The sequence below is a fragment of the Pipistrellus hanaki genome, assembly GCF_964339955.1.
Source record: "Pipistrellus hanaki genome assembly, chromosome: 14".
Lineage (NCBI taxonomy): Eukaryota > Metazoa > Chordata > Mammalia > Chiroptera > Vespertilionidae > Pipistrellus > Pipistrellus hanaki.
The window spans coordinates 41,318,212-41,342,575 of record NC_140516.1 but is presented as its reverse complement, the minus strand read 5'-3'; the positions used below and the strand labels follow the sequence as shown (position 1 = coordinate 41,342,575).

Genomic DNA, 24,364 nt, shown 5'->3' with positions numbered 1-24,364 from the left:
GGATGGCAGAGGACACATGGGAAGCACTCAGGGCAATTCCTGGGAATGACATTTTTCTCAAGAGGCCCTGTCTTGCACCATCAGGACCCAGAGAACACAGCCACTGGTGGGCCCCAGCCACTGCCTCTGGTAGCTGCCACATGTAATGGTCACAACACATGAGCCCTAGAGTGTTGTTCTGGAGAGACTTGGCAACTCTAAAAAACATCAAAGTACAGAGTCCAAAGTAATGCTGGTCTAAATCTCTTTTCTGCCCCTTTCCACCACCTCGCACCATCTAAGAGGTTGTTTCTCCCCCACTTTCTTCCATGTTCCCCATCTTTCCAGACCTGATGGCTTCCACCACATCCTCCTCCTGTGCCCTCCCACGGAGATGTGCTATTCCCTTCCCGTTGTCCCCTGCGGAAGGTGGATTAGCCTCAGCCCTGATGTTTGCTTCAAGGCACTCTTGCCCTCCTGAGAGATCCGATCTGTCTCCCTCCTGCTGCACAAACAGTAAGTGTTTGGTGACAAACATTCAAAATCTGGCCTGTCAGGGACAAAATTCTCCTGATGATCAGAAAGGGAAACATTACTGGTCTATTGCCAATAGCCAGGAGAAGGAAGGATGAGAGTCCTTACAGACTCTTCCTCCCAGGCCTCCCTTCCACGGGTAAAGCCCAGTCAGGGTCTCTCACATGACATATCCTGGCCAGAGTGCAAGACTCAGAAAACCAGCTTTAAAAAGGCAACACAGACATTAAAGTACTCATGACTAAGGAAATCACATAATCCACTCTCTCTGCCAAGCTCTTACTCAGAGTCTATGTACTCTTATTGAAAACATGAAATTTAAATGGTGAGAATCAGCCAGGCCTGTGTGGCTCAGTGATTGAGCATCCACACAGGAACCAAGAGGTCACAGTTCAACTCCCAGTCAGAATTTGCCTGGGTTGCCAAGCTTGATCCCCAGTAGGTGGCAAGCAGGAAGCAGCCAATTGATGATGTTTCTCTTTCGTAGGTGTTTCTTATCCCTCTATCCTTCTCCCTCTCTCTCTAAAAATCAATACAACATTATTTGACTAGTAAATGGCGAAAATCAATAGCTGATACCTAGAAAGAGAAATAGAAACCTATGAAAAACAGACTTAAGATTTCAAAACACAGTCTTCCACACCATAAATCTCTACACTGCTTACTGGCCCTACTGGCCCTACTGGCCCTAAAGTCATTACTATACTATAGCATCAGTATCTAAATTCTATGTTCAAGGACTGAAAGCATATAAAACAGAAAGCCAGGGGATAATGGTACCAGTGTACTCTGTTTAGGAGAGTAGGGTTACGAATGATGTATGTTAGGTAAAATGAAATAATTTTTGCAAAATAAAATAATTAGGTTTTGAATGGTTAAACTTCAGTTACTTAACAAATTCAGTCCTATAAAATATCTCTTTTTCAAAAAAAAGTTAAATAAATGGGGTCTTACTCTAATGCATTATTTTTTTCCCGATGATCATCAATAAACTTCATTTCACCTCACCTCCTTTGATCCCAAGGGTAACCACATAAGGTAAAGACAGCAGGTATCATTAGTTATATGTGAAGGAATGGGAACTGAAACACAGAGAAATTGATGTTTATCTAAGATGACACAGGGACTGGGCCAGAATTAGAGAGACTTACTGACTTCTCAGTCAAGAGCTGCTCCTGTCCTTCTCACCTCTTCTCTCTTTTGCTTGCAATGTCCTTTCTCTCTAACCATCCCTTGCCCCCTTTCTCCTCCAGCTACCTCTCACCCTTCCTTCAGGATCATGCGGCATCACCCCTCCAGCAGCCCTTCCATCTCTCACCTCACTGTTTTATCCTCCTCACCTTGGTGGTCCCCAAACCTGGCTGCTCATGACAGCCAATGAGGAATCTCTGAATTAACAGGATGCCTGGGCCTCTCCCCAGACCCATGAAGTCAAAATACTTGCAGATAAGATGAAAGCATCACTGTTTTTTAAATCTTCCAGGTGATTTCCATGCACGGCCCAGTTTGAGAACCAATGTTGTGCATGGCTCAATGACATCACTCACATAATTGCACTTCATTGTCTTCCCTACATGGATGTAAACTTTATAGAAGTAGAATTCTGTCATTTCAACTTCAAATCCTTGGCCCCTATGTAACTACCAGTAGTATATCTTAGGTGCTAATGAATTAATAAACAGCCCGATCAAAAATTTCAGTGTGACACTCAATTGAGACCAGACACACAGAGGGCAGAGGGTAGGCACCATAAGAGACTATATGGGCATCTTTTCTGTCCCACAGCCTCCCTGTTTCTTTATAAATAAGTTGGTATTATCAGGATTAGAGGTGTCTTGGGTGTTATTTTTCTATTCTCTCCCAAGGTCAATGGCAGGGTAGCATGTACCAATTGAAATCATAATGGCAAAGCCTTGCTGTGATGATCAAGTACTATGCTCTATAACAAAAGAAGAAAAGTCCTTGCCTCTTAGCTGCTTCAAACAAGATAAACACCACCAATAAACTAAGCACTAAAACTGTTCGCTTCTCCAGGATTGCTCACTTCCTTCCAGCTACCTATGTATTGTTAGACACCTAGGTTGCTTCTATTATATATCTTGGCTATTGTAAACAGTGCTGCAATGGTCATAGGGGTGCATATGTATTTTCAAATGATTGTTTTTAATATTTAAATAAATACTCAGAAGTGGAATTGTTGGGTCCTACAGTAGTTCTATTTTAAATTTTTTGAGGACCTTCCATTATTTTCCATAATGTTGCACTAGTTCACAATTTCACCAACAGTACATGAGGGTCCCCTTTCCTCCGCATCCTTACTAGCACTTGTTTGTTGCCTTTTTGACAGTAGCCATTCTGATGTGTGTGAGGTGATATCACATTGTGGTTTTGATTTGTATTTCTCTGATAATTAGTGATGTTGAGCATCTCTTATTTGTCTGTTCGCCATTTGTATGTCTTCTTCAAATGTCTATTCAGATGCTCTGCCCATTTATTTTTATTAGATTGTGTTTCGAGGTTGAATTGTAGGAGTTATTTATATGTTTGGATATTAATCCTTTATTAAGTATATCATTTGCAAATATCTTCTTCCATTCAGTAGGTTGCCTATTCATCTTGCTGATGGTTTTCTTTGCTATTCAAAAGCTTTTTAGTTTGATGTAGTCCCTTTTGTTTTGTTTTTTGCCTTTGTTGCATTTGCCCAGAGAGTCATATCCAAAATAATACTGCCAACACTGACATCAGAATTCACTGCCCTATGTTTAAATATAAGAGTTTCATGGTTTCAGGTCTTACATTCAAGTCTTTAGTCCACTTGAGATTATTTCTGTATGTGATATAAGAAAGTAGTCTAATGTCCCTTATTTTTATGTGTCTCTCTAGTATTTGTAACACCACTTATTAAAGAGACTGTCTTTTACCCATTGTGTATTATTGACCTTTTGGTCATAGATTAATTGACTGTATAAGCATGGGTTTATTTCTAGGCTCTCTATCCTGTTCCATTGATCTATGTGTCTGTTTTTGTGCCAGTACCAAACTGCTTTGATTCCTATAGTTTGCAGCACACTTTAAAATCAGGGAACATAGTACTGCCAATGTTGTTCTTCTTTCTCAATATTGTTTAGCTAGTTGGGGTCTTTTGTAGTTCCAATTTTCACACTCTTTATCACCTAAGACTATAGCTTACCTTTGTTTATGAGGGTGTTTGTATATTTACCTGTTTAAATAGAATAGAATCATTCTTATTAATATACTACTCATCAGAGACTCATTATCTTTTTTCAATATTACCACACACAGCTCAATATTAGGCACACTGACAGATTAGATAATAGGGGTAAGAGTATCCCTGTGGTTCTGATAACCAGACTGTCTCCAGACATTGCTAACCATCCTCTAGGGGCAAAATTGTCCCCAGCTGAGAACCACTGTCTTAGCTGGACACATTTATTAGATGCCTGGACTCTGCACCTTCTATACTAGCAAGGCAGGGCAGATAAGCATGCAGTGATTTCTCCCTTCCTCACCCACTCCTAACACTGCTGACTACTGCTATTCTGGACCACACATCTCACCAGGACACTGTCTGATACGCATCAAGTAGAATCAGTCATGTCCCTAACGTTAAATCCCCCACAAGTTCCCATTCTAAAAATCTAAAGTAAGAAAAGGTGCACACAGATATAGAAAGCAATGAAATATAAGTGGTAAGAGATAAGTTTGTAGAAATGTTTGGAAAAGTGGATATGGTAATAACAATAAATGCTAATGGGTGTTGAGACCATTCACGTGTCAGTCAGTGTGTTTGATGTTTTATAAGTACTTTCTTAATTAACCCTCCAAATGAGACTTTAAGGAAGGTAACATTCATGTAATTTTCATCCTCAATAAAATGGGAGATAATAAGAGAAATTAAACTTACGTGATAATAATAATTCATAGATACAAAGTGTGTTATGTCAGTTAGTTTTAAATGTAAATGCTAATCTAATTCAACACTCACATCAATATTATAAGTAAGAATCATTCTTTTTCCATATTTTAAAAGGGTGCAATTAAGCATTGAAAGCTTAAGCAATTGTTGAAAGTCATACAGCTAAAAAGCAGCAAAATTAGGGCTCAAACAAGGCAGGTGGCTTTGAGCCAGAGTTTAATCTCCCTGTAAGCTGCCTCTCCCAGCTGGTGAGAAGAGTAATGGGGTTTGAACCCAGCCATTCCTCCCAGAGTCAAGGATCATAACCATCATGTACCACTGCTTTCCCTCCCCCCACCCACTATGTAAGTCCTTTAAGGAAATATAAATCCATTCTGTATACTTGTTCAATATCTCTCAAAATTTTGGTTCTAAAATAAATAAACTGAGAACGAATGACTCATATTGGTGATAATCAGATAGAAAGGAAAAATGTTGGGAATAGAAAAATAAGGTTGGGCCAATATGAAAGCAATAAAGAATGGAGATTTTTGCAGAAGCCTCAAAAAAATAAACATAGTTGAGAAAAGGAAATTTGGGGTTTTGGTTTAACTCTTTTTTGTAATATTTTTATTGATTTTTTTACAGAGAAGAAGGGAGAAGGATAGAGAGTTAGAAACATCTAACAGCTGTCTCCTGTTCACTTCCTCGTAGGTATGTGCCCGCAACCAAAGTACACGTCCTTGACCAGAATCAAACCTGGGACCCTTAAGTCAGCAGGCCAATGCTCTATCCACTGAGCCAAACTGGTTATGGCAAGGGTTGAACTCTTCTTTAGGTCTATGAGAGCTGAGAAGTGTAAGAGGAACCAGGAGACTCCCAGGAGTACAGGTAGGAGATGGGAGGCCTGCCTGCTCAGATAGGCCAGGTAGGTTAATATTTGCCACTGATACCCCTTCCATAGGAAGCATCCAAGTCCCTTTTCATTTCCAAGAACTAAGTGGTGCCAAGTTGGATGGCAGGGCCAGCAACAGAATCAGCCATGAGATGGATCAAGCTCCCTGTGCTTAATGTCTGCAACAAAGTAAAGCTAAATTTGCAAGTATCCCGTTGAAGTTAGATGAAAGGAAACTTCAAGAAAGTTTCTAGAAAGCACTAAATTAAAAAATTGTAACTGTATGCATTATTTCTAATGCAAAATGAAAAGCAGTGCCTTTGTTTGGATATGTTGCATTCTTGGTTTTAATTAACTATAAATCAGAATAATTGAACAAAAATAGAATTAAAGTACAATATATTATGAATGGGTATGAATCTATGAAAGCTACCGTGAATATTTAAAAATTCCTTAATGGTGAATTCTCTTGTCATAAAGTTTTTTTTAAAACCCAATGTAATTAGGAAAAAACAGTCTTTTCCAGTGGATCTTTCCATTCTTTCTCAAGAAGGGAAGCAGGATAACCCCCCTTTGTGCAAACTCCTTTCACATTTTGAACATAAATATTAATAATTTTTTAGTTTACACTAGATCTGTAAATAGGAATATCATAATACCTACTTCATAATGTTATGAGGATTAAATGAACTAAGTAGTATACTCTTAGAACAGTGCCTGGCTATTCATTAGAAGAACAGATAGACTCATCTTCTTTCCCGCCTGACCTTCTCCCCTCCCTTAGACCTCAGTTCTGCATTTGTTGAATCTTAATAATTATAGCATTCTTCTAGGCACTGGACACAGAAAGTTCCAGCTACTGTGAAGCTCAATTTAGGCACATCCCCTCCTCTCCATGTTGATTACACATCACAAATCCAGAACCAACTCCTTTTTTTAATATATTTTATTGATTTCTTTACAGAGAGGAAGGGAGAGGGATATAAAGCCAGAAACATGGATGAGAGAGAAACATCAATCAGCAGCCTCCTGCACACACCACACTGGGGATGTGCCTGCAACCAAGGTACATGTCTTTGACTGGAATAGAACCCGGGACTCTTCAGTCCACAGGCCAATGCTCTATCCACTGAGCCAAACCGGTTTTGGCCAGAACCAACTCTTGATAAGGGTTCATATAACTCTCTGCTCTCCTCACCAGCATCATAATCAGTATACTGGATTACAATTGCCTTTTTTTTTTTTAACCTGTGAGATATAATCTTTGACCTCACAGGCTTTTGCTGAAGCCTTTATGTCAACATTGCCATCACAGTGCTTAGCATATGGTAGATTATCAACAAATATTTGTAGAATGAATAATTATAACACTCTCATCTACTCAGACAAACTTCATAAGCCTTGAGCTCACCCGTGGGTCTCAAAGACAAACCTTCCTTATGCTCAAATCTCATTTTCTACCTGTGCACCAGGCAGTGTTTATCATGTACAATCGCTCAACTGGTGCTGCAAAGAGTGGGGAGCAGAGGGGAGGTATTTATAACAGTTAATAAGCCTAACATCAGTGCGTAAGAATCATGTGAAACTGAGATGGAGGGTGGTGATTATTCTCCAAGATTAGAAAATAATTTTGCCTTCTGCCTTCTAAGCCAGGTCCAAGGACACGGGAAACAACAAGAAAGAAGGAGCCAGAGCCACCTCCAGGGAGACACTGAAACCAGCTCCTAGAACCCTTCACTCCCAGATGTTGCTGTGGAAAGTGAAGATGTTACTGATGGAAGTACCTGGAAAAGGTCAAGTGACTTTCAAGTTTATTTTTAGCAACGGAGTGCTCTGTTCAAACACAGTCTCCAAGTCCTATGATAGATTAAGTCACAGGGAACTTATCAGGAACCCTCAACGGCTCAGCCACACACAGCAGTGCCTGAGGAGCTGGATGCAGAGACCTTTGAAACATCCTGATCTCGCCAACCTCTTCATTTCATAGATCAGAAAATTGAGCATCACACAATCATCCAAAGACACACACCTAGTTTGTGCTGCGTGGCCCTAGAATCCAATTTGAACCTCAGCTCAGGCTCTTTAGGACATACTTACTGCCATGAAGAAAAGGCGGGGCTACACTATGCTTCCTCTCCTTGTGGATGTGAATCCCATAAGGAAACCTTTCCCAGAAATAAGAAAACTGGACCTTGGCATAAGCATGAGGCAGTACCGAGGGTAAAACATAGATAAGGTCAATGTACAAATACTTTATGAACTGATTAGCTAGCCACTTACATTACAAAATAGTCTCAACATATTTATCCACTTCCCACACAATACCTCCCCGCCCTTAATGTCTTTGCTTGGGTTGTCTCCCCACCTGCAATATTTCTTCCGATCTACCCTGCATATTCCCTGGTTATGGCTCAGCTCAATACCTACTTTCCATGAAAGCTCCTGACCCCAGCTGACTATTATACTCCTTTGGGAAACTTTCTAAAACCACTGAAAATCAATGCACAGGTCCTACTCTCAGAAATCCTGATTTAATCCATCCGGAGCAATAATCCTCTCACATTTGAGTAGCATCCGAAACTCCTTGTTAAAACATAGATGCTGAACTCCACTCTCAAAGTTTCTAATTGGGAGAAGAGGGGGTTTAAAGGGCCAAGGAATTTGTAATCTTAGCAAATACACAGATGATAATAATCAAGATAGTCAGGGATCACATTCTGAGGACCTCTAGCTCAGAGTCTAGTCCAGCAATCAATAGCTTTTAGATGTTCCTGGGTGATAAAAATGTGTGGTCAGAGTTGAGAATCGCTCATTAGAGCCTGAAACACAAGCTCCATAATCTCAAACTAAAATAGCCTTTCCTTTTTATATACTTGCATTGTAGTTCAGAGTACGAATTCTGGAATCAGACTCTCTGAGTTAACATCTCCGACCCATCACTCACTAACTGTGGGATTCATTGAACCTCTCTAAAGCCTCAATCTTCTTATCGGCACAATAAGGAGATAATAAAAGCACCCTACTTATTGTTCTTATGAAAACTAAATGAACTATATAAATGCATGTAAAACATTTTGAAGACAGAGAGCCATGTATTAACACTTGGCACTTTATCATGCTTACTATATTAAGTGCTCACATTATCTAAAGTACAACTATATTTATTGAGTACCTGATGTACCAAAATCTTTGCTATCAATTTAATGTTATTTCATTTAATCCTTAAAACAACTTTTGAGATAGGCAGTATCTTGTGTTTTGTGTGTGTGTTTTTTTTAATGAGAAAATGGAAATTTTGAGGTAACAAATTGCATAACCAGAGTAAGGAAGAGCTAGAGCCTGTATTCAAATATCGTTTTTCTTACCCATTCACCTGAAATATTTCTCATTCTTGAATAGACTAGTCTTAAAGACAGGCTCTGGATCTGATTGAATTATGTTTTACACTAGTGCCTAGCATTGTGCCTTGCTCTGCATTTATTAAATATCTGTTGAGTAGATGAATAAATACACAAGTGAAAATACTAATAACCTCAGCAGTATGTTTAAGATAAATGTTGAAAACAGCTCTATATTATGGTGAAACAGATTTCATTCATTTAATTAATCTCCAGGCAATTAAGTGAACAAAGTCTTCATTTTACGTTATTATGCCTCTGTTTTCTCCATTTATCCTCCAAGCAATATTGGATCTGTCAAGCACACAGTCAGCTGTGATTTGCTTGACAAATGTGATCGTCCTGCGAAAGTGCTAAGGCAGCAAAAATGCAGGGATCTCACCCAGTTCGAGCACATGACTCCTCTTGCGGGCATTTTGGGAGCTTTCTGCCCAAATCACAATCCCCTGCCTCTATCAACTGCTTGGCTCCCCTAGATCCACAAACCCATAGGTACAGCCCCCCAGTCCATGTCAGTACTACATGGTCCCGTCCCTTGTCTGTAGCACACTACACCAGGGCTAGGATCCCAGGTCAAGCTGGATGAACACTATTGGTTCCCCAGACTTTAGGACTGATTTGAGAAACTGTAGCATGAGACTTGGAGCACCTTCAACTCTTCTGCCAGAAACAAGAGAGAAGCAACGATAAGAGACAGAAAGTCAATACCGTTGAGATTCAGAGACAGGGTCCTTTCTGAGATCTAAATGCATTTCTTCTCTTGAATCGTAATTATTCTCTTCCCCCATCTAATTATGCAGCTCAAGTTATTTACTGTTTCTTGCAACCAGAGAGTCATTACCAATACCCTCCCCCAAAAGTTGCTAAGCCATGCCCAGGGCCTTCTCATGACTCCTGGGTCAGCTCCTGTCCCTTCAACATCCAGGTTCTCCAGGCAAAGTTAAAGGACCATTGACTAAGTAGATCAATGTCTTTCAAACTATGGGCTATGTGGTCCCTGCACTTGACAGTTTATTGAGGACTTTCCTATCATGGTCTAACTTTATTGTGTGACTTTTGCGAGGCAGGTATCATTGTTCCCTTTCCACAGATGATCAGACTCTGGTAACAGAAGTTCACTAAGGATCATCCAACAGAGCCGGGGCTTCTGCCGGGCTCCGCTGACTCTGAGCTCCGAGCTCTCAGGGCTCAGATTTCCACGGCTGCCTCTCAGATAAGCCACAAGGCCACATGTAATTAGATGCAAGATCATGTGGTTCCGACTGAAGTGCTGGAGGAATTCAGAGAGTTAATTAAAAAAAGGCAGAGGGCATTAAGAAGACAGCTTGGGAGGATGTTTTGTGGAAGTTCTAGAAAGGGAAGTGCAAGAGACCAGGTGTATTTATAGACTAATAATGTGCAGAAGGGGTTGGGGGGGAGGAAATGTGCCTCCTCCGGCAATTCTCATCAAGTTAAAAGATGTTGCCAATTACTGTGGTAAGATTTTTAATTGTATCTTAGCGCTAAAGAGAATAAAATCAGAGTTTCCCAGTCTTTTCTTTGGAACTGTGAGGAGCAGACATTCTGGTGTTTTATATCGTGTGGACATACTGCCCAGGGTCTATGCAGACAGCCCATGTCACAGCAAAGCCTCATCACAGCTGTCCAGCCCTATCTGGGGTTTAAGGGAATAGATAGAAAAAGGGCATCTGCTTTATGAGTCCATGTGCTTAAGTGGGTAGGGCAGGCAATAGGCAAATGTGTGAGGCACTAGGTCAGTGGTCAGCAAACTCATTAGTCAATAGAGTCACATATCAACAGTGCAACGATTGAAATTTCATTTGAGAGCCAAAATTTTTTAAACTTAAACTTCTTCTAACACCACTTCCTCAAAATAGACTCACCCCGGCCGTAGTGTTTTGTGGAAGAGCCACACTCAAGGGGTCAAAGAGCTGCATGTGGCTCGCGAGCCACAGTTTGCTGACCACAGGGCTAGGTGATAATCCCATGGAGACCCCATGGAGAAGATGGTCCCCAAGGATAGTGTATATCTAATATATGTGCACTTTCTTATGGTGGGCTGCACCCTGTGACATAATGCTTTCTGTGTGTGACATTTTTTATTATTATTTTAATCCTTACCCAAGGATATTTTTCCATTAATTTTTTAAGAGAGTGGACGAGAGGGAAAGACAGAGAGAAATATAAATGTGAGAGAAACACATCAATTCGTTGCCTCTTGCATGAGCCCTGGCCAGGGCTGGGAACTAGTAACCAAGGTATGTGCTCTTGACCAGAACTGAACCCATGACCATTCGGGTTTATTCACTGAGCAAACCAGCGAGGGCATGTGTGTGACCTTATTCAATACTCAAATAATTCATGTATTATTAGAATCATACCTGCCTCCCCTGTAGATTATAACTTTCTTGAAGGGAGGGGCCCTTTCTTGCCTCACCCATAACAGTAACTCCACTTCCCAACACAAAGCTGGCACTCAATTATGCTGTTGAACAAATGATCGAAACTCCTAGACAGGAGGTACAGTTTTTGCCTGTTTCACAAACAAGGAGCTAAGTGGCTTGGGGAAGTCATCATCACAAAAGTGACAGCTTTTGTATTCGAACCCAGGTCAGATGGACTCAGCCTGGCTCACATCCTGTGAGGCACCATGGAGAAAGAAGGAGGAAGGTGAGAAAATGACCAACACGTGTCAACCAGCTGCTCAGTGCCAGTCACCTTATTTCTTCATAGCATATTATCCTAAGAAGAAACCTACAATTCATGTATCGCCCAGAAATTGAAAATTCAGTGATGGAGGTCCTGAGAATGTAAGTGACTTGCTCAAGATTCCCAAGGCAGCAACGAAAAATAGGGAGAATTCAAATGTTTCCATAACATCCACAGAGCTTCCCTTCACATCTACAGAGAGTAAAAGCACATAGATCAATTTATGTCCTGAAAACACAGGGCATTGAGGGAAAGAAATAAAAGTGTATGGTTTCCTGTTCCTTCAAGTAATTCCTTAGGGACAGCTTGGGGACAAATCTTAATACAGATAACTCTTTTCTGTTGACCGCCCCCATCCCTGATGCCAGCACCCCTTTCAGTATTTTCTCTCTGACTTCTACATTCAGTGGCCTCGTGCTTCTCACCCTCCTGCCCCAGGACCCAAGATAGTCCTCCACTTAGGTCTGCCCCTCCTGGATAATATTCTGGGATGTAAGATCAACCACCAGCAGCCCATAGGTATGCCCAGGCCCTTAGCCAACAGCAGCCAAAGGGAGGTAATCGAGTCAGTGAAAAGACCCCCTTTTCTAATAAGCAAAGGTAAGGGGTGGGGGGAGATCAACCAAAGGACTTGTATGCATGCATATAAGCCTAACAAATGGACACAGACACCAGAAGGGTGAGGGCATGAGTGGGGGGTGTAGGGGCAATGGGAGGATAAGGATACATATGTAATACCTTAATCAATAAAGAAATTTTTTTTAAATGGCATGCACTCCTAGCATAGGTTTCTGTATCTTCAACACATGTTAGCCATTCATGTTTCTGGTCTCCTCAATGGATCAGTATTTGACCGCTACTACTGTCATAAGCCCCCATTCCTTCATTTTATCTGCATAGATACAACTGTAGGCACATCTTCTGGCTAAAAGGAGAAACAGATAAAATAATTGCCAGATCCTATTCCAGGTAAGAGATGTGTAATCTACCGCCCCCCCCCCAAAAAAAAAAATTCATCCTAGCCCCAGCAAATTGCAGAGGCAACATGAGAAAAATCCCAAGGTCTAGAAAACTGAGTCCAAGATAAATACGCACATTCACAGCAGCAGCCTCCTCTGCGGTGTTACTCACACCTGCAGCCCTCAGCCCAGAGAAGGACTGCCCAGGAAAAGAGCAAGGAGCCAGACCCTCTGGGACAATTAAAGTTAAACTGAACCAGACACTCCGGAATCCCCTCCTGGGAATCATTCCGCCTAGTCCAGGGCTGGGGCAACATCACTTAATAGGCCCTTTTTCATCTTTAATTTCTCTGATTCAGAAAGTTTACAAGATCAATTGCTGTGAGGGCTAATGCAGAGGAGATGAGGCAGCAAGTTGCTCTCAGCCCGGAGTCAGCTCATTCCTTAGCTTCTAACTAGGGCCCACAGGGACCCACTGTATGAAGCCTGAGGATTCACCCCGCTCATCACCCCTCCCTTCTGCAAACTCCCTCTAAATAAAGAATTTGAATTATGACCGAGATAGAAGAGCATTATCAACCTCAAGCCAGCCAGTATTCCCCAGGAATTGAAGAAACATCTTTCCGAAACCGGTTTGGCTCAGTGGATAGAGCGTCGGCCTGCAGACTGAAAGGTCCCAGGTTTGATTCCAGTCAAGACCATGTACCTTGGTTGTGGAGACACCTCCAATAGGGGGTGTGCAGGAGGCAGCTGATCAATGTTTCTCTCTCATCGATGTTTCTAACTCTTTATCCCTCTCTCTTCCTCTCTGTAAAATATCAATAAAATATATATATATATATATATATATATATATATATATATATATATATATATATATTTTAAAAGAAACATCTTGCTTGATATATTATATTTATGCTTCTGAGCACTGAAGGACTCACAGGTTCAGAGCCTGCCTCTCAGTCTTCAGACCTAGGGTCCCAGGGACAGCGCCTCTTCAAAGATTATCTGAAGTAATAGAAGCCAACATGCTCTCAAACTGTATGGGTTTAAATCCCATTGCTACCTTTTGCTAAGCCTTGGTTTCCTCCTCAGTAGATGGGAATAACAATAGAAATGTATATTATAATAAAAGTATACCTAAACAGCACTAGTGCTCTACTCTGCTTAGCAAGGTGCCTGCACATAGTAAATGCCAGCTTTCACTCGCTGCCCATTATGCTCAGGCCACCTGGTGCCCGCACACCACACTCATTCAAGGATGAGTCCAAATGGACCAATACTCTGAAGCTCTTGTGTTTCATGGGGGAAATGATCCCCAAACTTCCCTTTAGCCAGTGCCCTCGTAACTGCCGCATCCCCTGAGAGAAGCGACAGCCTTTTCATTTCTTTTATTAGTTTCCTTCTCTCCTGTATTCCTATAGTAAGTTAAACCCTTCCCACGGGAAGCCACGTGCAGGAACAATGATATCTGAAGACAGCTTTCCCAAATGCTGCCTGGAGACAGCACTGAAGAAGAAAAAGTTGCCTCCCATCTGGGAGACCTGCACCCTTCACCTGGAAACACCACCCAGAAGGGGAATGGCTCACACCCATTGTCCTGGACAGGATCCTTCCGTTTCCCTAGCAGGACCCTGGTGCTCTCCCTCACCATTTTCTGCACGTTTCCCTTAATGATGGCAAGTTTTAACCACTTTTTCTGCACAACCGCTCTGGGGGAATTCTAGGGAATCTGGGGAGGAGGTTTCAATTTGTTCGGTTGCTGGGAATGAATTCTGCCTCATATCACTCCTGACAAATTGCCATTTTTAAAGGGTTTGTTAATTTCCAATGAGCAAATGGCACATCCGATATCTTGTTTATTCAACAGATGCTCCCGAGGAAAACAAATGGTTCTTGTTTAACAAACATGGAAACATCTTGTCAGCTTTACTGAGATCATCCTATTTATCAGTCACAGGAGGGTCCTGTGGTTTAAGAAGAAGCTAGGAGCTGTTTCTGTCCAGTACAGGGTTCTCAAAGGGCTGGGGGTCGTGAGTCCATGGAAAGAGGTGATATGAAGAACCTTCATTACTACCCTGCCCAGGAGGTGGCTCTTTGACAAAAGACTTTGGATTTCATCTGCCTCTGAAGGTATCTGGTATTTATGATTCAGGTCTATGCGATCCAGAAATTTCCTTGGTGCTGACTCTGAAAATAGCCTTGAAGGAGACAGCCACCTGTCACATAGAAGTGGCATAAAATTGTGGATAAAATGGCCTTGAAATAAGCCCATGTTGCATCCTGGCTCTGAGTTAAATTGTGTGAGCTTGGACTGCTTACATACCACCCCCAACCTCAGTTCCCTCACCTGTGCAATAGGCCTAAGGATGACAGAAAAGACAAAGATGCTGATGATAGTGATAAATGGACATCCTGCTAATCCTAATAACCTTTCAGGAAATTTTAAAATGGAACTGAAAACATGAGCGAGTCAAAGGGCCAGAGGGAAGGCTGGGAGGAGTCCAATTCCTCCGTCCTCTATTGTTTGGAAGAAATAAACTTGGCATGTTTGATGATGGGAAGGCTTAATGATTCCGGTCAGAAATGAGATTTAAACAGAGAGCGGAGTCTTTCCAAGCCTCAGAACTCCAGCCTGATATCATAATTCCTTTCAGCCAGTGAGCTAAGGGGCTGGCAGCACCAGGAGGCAGGCTGGGAAAGAAGCAGAGGAAAGAGGCCAGCTTGCCGGCAGCGCGCAAGGACACATGGAGAGGGATGATGTCTGACCTCTGTCAAGTCCCGCACGAGGATAAATCCATCTGCCGATGGGTGCAGCACAGAACAACGTATTAATTAGGAGAGCAATGGCATTTCAAAGCCTCCCTGCTGGAAAGTATCACTGAGAATTACCTTGGGACAACATCTAACTCACAGAAAATTAATTTCCTCCGCAGTGTAGATGTTTTGGAGAGATGTGAAGTGAGGTTGACCCCCGCTGAGTGTGGCCTTACCGTGTACTGCCTGATAGGGTTGCATATATTAACCGATCTAAATGCTGGGGAGGTCTGAAGAACCCCCAGGCCTGGTTAATTACCTGACAGACACTCCACAGTAACTCCATGAGGTAGACATCATTATAATCAGCACGGAAGCCTAAAAAATGTGGAAATATTAGAGCTTCTCATGGAGGAACCAATATGCCTGTTTTAGGAGACATTCTCTTAACTCTGAAAATGCATGAGAGAGGTGTCAGGTGGTTGCAAAAGTAATGTAACTTAGCCCTAGCTGGTTTGGCTCAATCAATAGAGCATAGGCCCGTGGACTGAAGGGTCCCAAGTTTGGTTCAGGCAAGGGCATGTACATCAGTTGCAGGCCTGGGCCCTGGTTGGGGTGCATGCAGGAGGCAACCCCTCAATGTGTTTCTCTCACATCCATATTTCTCTCTATTTTTCCCTCTCCCACTCTCTCTAAAAAACCAATGGAAAAATATCCTTGCGTAAGGATTAAAAAGAAAAAATAGGAAGGTAACTTTTCATCAGAGATTAGAAGATAGTAAGTAGTAAATTGATTGCCTGAAATTACATGCCCCGCCTCCATCGTCCTGGCAAAGGGATTGAAAACTTGCAAGTAACAATCTCATGGCATGTGTGCAGAAGAGTGATGGAAAACATGTCAAACTCAAAGGCTAACACGGGCCCAATAAACAAGGCATGCAGCCCGCGGGCTGTGAATTTGAATGCTTGTTCGGGTATGGGCAGGAGATGAGAATCAGTAGATGGAGATTTAGAAAAATGTTTAAAGTAGCTGGTGTGAGAAGGCACTCTATGCCTTCCTTTCTAAAGGGTTTGGATTTTAACCTGTAGTCAAGTTTTTTTTCAATCTTCCCTGATTAAAGTATGGTAGATATATTCGTATAAGACACAATTAAATAGGATTTTGAGAAAATCTCAAATAATCTTCAGTAAAATCCTGCACAGCAATTATTTGCATCCACTACATCTCTTATGGTTTTCCAAAAAGGCAGCTTACTTTGGTCTGTAAGGGAGACAGAAAAGGCTAGGGACACGTTGGCTGTCATTCCATTGATTTTTGTTCATTTAGGAATGCAAGTATGAAAGAATGACATAATTTTACTGACAACCTTGAATTGCCTCTAACTTAAAGATACAAAAAAAAGTGGAGGAGAGATAACTCATCAGCCTCATTTCTTTATTATTGGTCACAAAATGTGTGTGACACACTTCATAAGTCATCATGACTCACCGGTGTGTCATTAAACTTTTATTTAAACTTCTCTTATAGCTCTCACTTGAATTCAACACCAGCTTTTAACTGAAGGATCACATCACTACCTGCTTTTTAGGAAAACTCTAAGATGATATAAAGGATTGACTCAAACTGTGGCAAAACCGAATGCAGACAAGGCAGAGAGGAAGCTGGTCCAGGCAACAGATGATGCGGACCTGGATAAAGGAAGTGCCAGTAGGAACAAAAAGATGCAGTGGGGAAAGAGGTCTTGCAGGTGTCATGAACTCGACATGGTGATCAAGTAGGTAGGGATGACTGAAAGAATGGAGGGGTTCAGAGTGATTTGATATTTCTAGATCAGACTAGTAAATGGATGATGGGATAACCCAAGAGAGGAGGGATAATTTAAGCAAGTTGGGGGAAATAGGAGATGTAGTTTTTGTGAGTCGAGGGAATGGCAATGAGCCCTGTTTTGGATAATATGGCTTTGGGGTAACTGAGAATTATCACAGTAGAGCTATCCAGCAGTATCTATGCAATATTGGGGGAAAGATGCCTCTTGGGACATGGGAAGTGTGTATCTATAGTTCCAAAGAGAGTAGAGTAAGAAAATGATTTGGTGTTCTTTATAGGAGTAACAGTAGTGATATTAACGGGTATGCTTTTCTAAAAAAAAAAAAAAAAAAAAAAGATATTTTTAAAAGCAAACAAGACAATGAGAACATTCTGGAAAAAACTGATATATAAATAAGGAGTCCCGAATAAAAGATAGTTAATGAGGGATGCAACACAGGCATGGTCAGGAATATAGAAAGGAAAACAGGAAAATCACTTTGGTCCAGGGAGACAAGACTCTAGAAAGAAGTAGGCAGCAGTGAGAACATCTGCTGAAGTCCGGGAGAATGAAGAATGAAGAGAGAGCACAAGGTTTGGCATAAGGAGATCCCTGGTGACCACTATCCAGGGAGTAGTGTTGGAGAGAGCAGATTGAGAGGGTTTAAAGGTGGTTTGAAGGTGAGGAAGTATGTTCATTATAAATAACTTCATAACATTTCACAATGAAGAAAAGGAGGCAAGTAGGCAAGTCACTTCAGGAGAAAGATAGACAGGTTTGTTTTATTTTTATCCTTTTCAGAATGGAAGAGGGTTTATGACTTTTTCAATTGTTGTTTTTTTGTTTTGTTTTGTTTTGTTTTGTTTATAGAGATAAAAAGAAAGAAGAGAGAGGTGCTGTCTCTGGAAATAGCCTTGAAGGAGAGAGAAATATCAATGTGAGAGAGAAATATGAGACACATCAATAGGTTTCCTCCCATAGGGGCCCCAAATGGAGATAAAACCTGCAACCTAGATATGTGCCCTGATGGAGAATCTAGTCCATGGACCACCCAGTGCATGGAACAAAGTCCCAACCAACTAAGCCATACTGGGCAGGGTTGTTGTTTACTTTGTTTAATTTCTAATGGAATGAAATAAGAGTTTGAAGCTCCTGAAAGGTGGGAGAGACAAAATTTTAAAATGGAAATCTAAGTTCACTAGAAGGTACAGCTAGTCTTCCAACACAGCAGAGAAATAAAGGGGAACTAAATTTGGGGTAGAAAGGAACCAGGAAAACTAGTCCATTTCCATGTTGTAGGTTGTAAGGGGCAGGGAAGCGGGGAGGGAGCTAAGAAGTGGGGAAGATCCGATTGAGCCCACATAAGGAACAGAAGGGGAGTTCATTTGGGGGGGAAACATGATGCACAAAAGCAAGGGCTCTGTGGCTAATCAAATAATGATGATTTTCTTTCTTCAGAGTGCTTTCACAGTGGGTGCTTACCAAATTATTGGAGACAATGATAAATCCAATTAGATCTCTGGATGTAATTATCCATTATGATGTGGCAAATTCACCACCCCACACCAGCACTACTCCTGGCAAGGAAAAAGCAAGATCTGGACCCAGCCCCAGCCTGTCAGTAATTTCTCTGCAGCTCCTTTAACCTCTAAACCTCAATCTTTCTCCTCCTGTGCATCTCCACCTTCTCAAGTGCAGTTTCCTAGCAAGACCGCACGTCTAGAATAGACACTCCTACTGTGAACACTGAATAGGAGATAGCCAAGGAACTGAAGTTCACAGGGAAAGATTTTAGTGGAGATGGTACTGAGAGAGGGGTTGCTGCTTAATATGAATGCAGGTCTTTTGTGCAACACGGTCATCAAATATCAGTGTGGATTGTCCTACCAGATGAGGCTGTGAATGAATATTAATTTTTAAAATCCCTGAGTATTAGCTTCTTGTAAAGCACAGTGTTTTCCCAGAGGACCATCCATACAGGCAGTGAAACAGAGACACCATAAGTCATTGTTTCTAGGAACTTGGGAAATAGAAATCCTTTAAGTGCCTTTACTCTGCTTCGTGGGAGCTGCTTTTCAAAGTTCAAATTGCTTATATTTCACACTACTCACTTCCTAAATTCCATTTATAAATCAAAGTAGCTTTCGAGCAATTTTCTGGGAGTGAAATGGACTAAGAAAGAATGAACATCAAATATATATATATTGGGTCACTCGAGTTTATTGGGTATTTCTTCTTTTTGTCTTCTAACCTTTTATGAAGATGCTCTGAGATAGATCTGATGTGTTCAACTTTGGCCTGCAGGTCAGGTACATTGCCAGCTGAGGCCATGCTGAGACTGTCTTCTTAGATACCATCTTCTGGCTCTAATGACATCATGATGCTTATGTTCTATTCACACATTAGAGTTGGCCTGCCTAACATTTCAGAGACCCATGCTGAAGGAGAGCTTTTCACTCACAATTAATCAACTCCAGACTATAGCCCTCATCTTGGGCATTTTAAAGCACTGATATGGAAGTTTCTATCCCATTTCAATAGCGTCAAAAGCTCTGAGGACTGGAAGGGTTCTCAGACTTGGGAGGAATATATATTCTCTAACTATTGTAGGCTCATGTTTTTGTCAATGCAAGAATGATAAATTGCTTTACAACTTTTGAAAGACTCTCAGTGGATATACTTATCTATACTTACTTCTTCACAGACCAGTAGCAGTTTATGGACCACCACTGGACCATGGGTTATACTTTGAGCAACGATGCTAACAAAGACTCTCATTCTTCAGTTAAGGAAGCTGAGATGCATGGGAGGAGGCAATTAACTGCAAACACATGATTTTGTAGAAGAAGAGTTAGGTTAGAACCAGAACTTCTGCTGTCACCCACAACATACTGAACCTCCTCAGACGCACTCATGTATAGGTTAAGACAGATGAACTCCCACAGGAAGACTTCTCATTTCTTGGACCCTACATATTTTAGTTTTGCTAAGTATATGCCTGTATCTGACTGGGTTATGTTCCTTGTTATACAAACACTATTAAGGCAGGCCTTTAAAACTCCCTCTGTTTATGCTGAGTCCCTCTGTTTTACACTTACATGACAACCTTTAATTGTCCTTTATTGCTTTTATCACAGTTAGCAATTACATCTTTAATTGTTTGATCATCATCTGTTTTCCCTGCTGGACTGTATAAGTGCTAAGGAGAAAGAGACCCTATCTGTTTTGCCTTCCATTCTATCCTGGTGCCTCCTGCAGTGCCAGGCTCCTAATAGATGTTCAACAGATGATGTTGGAAGAGTTAATTGAGTGAATAGACAATGCTAGGGTGGCACTCTGGGGCCACCTGCAGGAACTGTGGGAGCCAGCAGCAAATCCAGGGCTGCCACTGTGAGGCCACTAGGACGGCCATAGAGCTGAGCCACGGGCTACTAGCTACTTCCTAAATTTTCTCCAGGGAAGCTCAGCTCCTCAAGCCTTGCATCTTCTCCAGACTTCTTTGATGTGGCCCTTTGTCAACACAGCAGGCTGGACAGTCCCCCCTTCTTCCTTCCTCTCCTAGCTCCTTTTTCTTCTTTCCTTCCTTCCTTCCTTCCTTCCTTCCTTCTTTCCTTCCTTCCTTCCTTCTTGTAATTATTCATGTATCTAATACTGTGTGAGGTGATGTATTTAGAGATAATCTAGCGGGATTTTTACTCTTTTAGAAAGAGTTCGTAATCTAGTTAGGGAGAGATGCGTACACATGATCTGTTAATGAGAAAAGTCAGCAACAATAAACATTAAGACAACACAAGCTCAGGATTTTCAACTTCTCTGCCTGAGTTTTAAGCCTTTTATAATCAGATCACATCCTGCCTGGCCAAGGCTTCTCCAGTGTGCTCCAGAAAGCCCTACTGCTCAGCATCTCCAAGCATCACGTGTATTCCTGCTGTGCTCCAACTGACATAGCCTACCCTCCCTCATCCAGTTTTGCTGGGTCTCACCACCTCTGATGCCTACACTAACCTCCTGTTTTCTATGGCACAGATTATCTGATCACACAGATGAACACTCGGGCATCAGACACCATATGATCAGGTCCCCAGGCTGCATGATAAGCTCTCTGAAGGAAAGGACTGTGGCTGGTATATAATGAGTGGTTTCACAGGGCTCCAAGTGTGAAACTGAATGAGTCCTTCAGTGGAAATGCCCTGTGAGGGCAAAACAATTTAGTTCCAGGTCATTTTCTGGGTCTGCACCACCAAGAACACATAAAAGTAAATTCAGGACAACACATGCAAATAGGAGTCATTAAAAGGCATTGAGCCTTAGCTTAGAAGTGGTTGTGTTTGAGCTAACCTACAAAAAAGAGTTTGCTAAGATTATCCTTGTCATTTACAAAATGGGGACAATAAAGACAGCTGGGAACCAGTAGTCAGGGACAACAGGAAGGTGGGGCATGCGTGGGGAGGGGTTTGGGATGGAAATGGGGGGATGAGGACAAATATGTGATACCTTAATCATAAAGAAATTAAAATTTAAAAAAACAGCTTGGAACAATGGATACATACATAGTTACTAGTCACTGCAAAACTGTCTACAAGGTGATTAGAGTTGGGGATGTTACCTCTCTGAGCCTCAGTTTCCTTATTTGTAAAATGAGGGCGCCTGGTCTATTTTTCTCAAGACTCCCGTCTAGCTCTAAGCAACTAGGGGTCTCTTAGGAACCAGCGTGTCTCTCTTGAGTTCCCAAAGTCCACAGCCATTTCAGAAATGGCTGCTGGTATCCTCAGAGCAGCCGGAAGGAAAGGGTTCTGATTCATCGCACGGCCCCATAAATCATCTGGAGCCCATCGGATGTTTAATACGGAATCACTTAATTTAATAGTCACTTTGACATAAGGAATTGTTTTCTTAAAGCCAGAACTGGCTGTAAAACCTCAAGTGATATTTTATAGCTGCCATATAATAAAATCATTCAGCAATTAGTGATTAATGACATACAACAATGAGTTTCTCCTCCCCCCGCTGCTGCTTCTCCCTAGACCCATCCCCTTTCCAGTCCAGCAATCACACCTGGGGTGAGGAGCCTCCATTTATAACCAGGGCAGGTTTCTGAGCCTAAAAGAAACCTTTTCCACCAAAAAGGGTCTGAAGGAGCCTGGCGCTGTTCTGGGGCTGAGTGGAAGCACCTTGACAGACATCATCTATGGCACTGAGGAAAGTTAACATGCAAGGACCTTTCTCAGTCAAACCTCTAAGGGTGGTGTTCAGTACAATAAAATGAGTGTAGACTCCTCAGGTTTCATTCTTTGTATGACCAGGTCAGTCCTTGGTTGGCTCTGACCTTCCCAGTCCTCTGCACGCTTCTGCTTAGCACGATTCTCGCTTTTACTGTGCTGTTAGCCCTACTCTCACCCCAAACACCTAACAGCCTCTAGCTGAAAAGGGTCCCTATCATGGCAGCCTTCTCTGGCCCACCTTCCCACAAACACCAAAAATTAAACGTGACAGTATGGCCTTTGAACTCAGGAAAACCAGCTCCATTATTTCCTAGTTCACATAACACTTGTCACAACCCTATGGAAATAACTACTGTTGTTAATTACAGGAAGAAACTGAGGCCCTGGGTGCTCCGGTTACACAGCTTAATGAGGAGTACCAACATTATTCAAGCCCAGGCAGTCTGCAGCCAACCCTACACACTGGACACTACATTGTTCTCAATGCACACTGGTCTGAAAGGTAATTTCAATAATGGATGCCAGGGATCTAGTACATTGCTTGACATAGCATAAGCCCTCAATAACTTAATATTATCACTGTTATTTACTCATCATTGCACTGTTCTTTATTGCTATTATTACCAAAATCCATCTTCCTCTTAGGCACAAGGAGACAAATGGGGAATCCAGTGGCTACTACAGAGGTGTGCTGCCTGACCCACTCTGCACCAGACGTTCACTCCCAGGCTTGAAAGTATGGACACCTGATGACTCTCAGTAAGTCTCTCACTGAGCATGCTCAAACACAGCTGGTGGCAACCACCTCACCAAGTCCCCTTCCCCCCTTTCCCCAGGGTAGCCCACATCTTATAGCTGGTCCATGTGCAGGATGAAGGCCTAATCCTTCAGTTCAAGGTGGGACATCTTTGAAGGCTCATCCCAGACACACAACTCCCATAGGATCAGCTGTCACAACCACATTGCACCAATCCTCTGCCCTGCCCGTGCTACATTTGCCTCTCAAAGCAGATGCTATTCCTGGGAGCTCCCAATAAACCTCCTGCACTCAGTCTACTTCCCAAGAGGACACTGCCTACAATGTCCACCCCCAAAACAAACAAACAACTGCAAAGCTACTCAGAGAACATTTGCTGAGATCCTTGTTACCCTAGGGGAAATTATACCTAAGACCAGAACATGGCTTTCCAGGTAGTGTGTTAGTAATACAGTGGTGCCTCACACAACGAACTTAATTCGTTCCAGGAGCAAGTTTGTTATGCGAAAAGTTCGTTATGTGAAACGCATTTTCCCATAACAATACATGTTAAAAAAAATAATTCGTTCTGTAGCATAAAATATGCTAAGAGGACATAAAAAAAAGATAAATTTTTTGTTATTATTTTTATTTAGATACATCTAAAAACATAATTTTTTTAGAAGCCATGATATAAAAAAAATATTGAGTTTAACTTAAAAGGACGACTGCCATGATACGTGTGTGATTTAATTCGTAATGAAGAACGATTGCCGCGATACGTGCTTAAGTTAAGCGCAGTGACTAACGACTGCCTGCAGTGCCTGCGTGGAAGGATGCAATACATCGGCAGCGATCGTGGAAGCTCGGGCGAAGCAGTCGTGGAAGCTCGGGCAAAGTGGTCGTGGAAGCTCGGGCGACTTCGTTGTGTGAAACGAAGTTCGTTGTATGAATCATGAAATGAAATTTGTTGTGTGCAGCGTTCGCTGTGCGAGGCGTTCTTTATGTGAGACACCACTGTACACTGAATTTAAGCACTCATTAAGCATTTATTTGTAAAATCTATGAATCTGTGATCACTAGAACCTGTTGATTGATTCCCAAGCAGAATTTGAGGTTTTCGATATTAAAGAAATAGAAAACAACACTGTAGGGTGGCAGAAGGACTTGGATTTGTTTCCTGTTCTTCAAGATGTTCATTTTCATTTTTAATTGCAAAGCACATTTTCTAGAATTTCCTGGAGCTCCATCTCCTCTTTCCAGTACTCATTGCCCCAAGGAATAGCCTCTTTATATGCCACCTGGTCGCAGCTCTTCCTGCTATCATTTGCCCTTCATCCCACTGCAAGAATGACCTTCCTAAGGGCCAGTCCTGAGCATGCCCAGCCCTGGGAAGAACCCTTCAAGGGTGTACCGTATTATCTGCAAAATCTTCAACCTGGCATTTGAAAC

At 42.0% G+C, this 24,364-nt stretch overlaps 1 protein-coding gene across 3 annotated transcripts in view; it reads right to left on the bottom strand.

Moving 5' to 3' along the window:
- Nucleotides 1–24,364, bottom strand: part of SORCS3 (sortilin related VPS10 domain containing receptor 3) — a 489,777-nt gene that overhangs the window by 135,581 nt on the left and 329,832 nt on the right. The gene's annotated exons all lie outside the window — the stretch shown is intronic.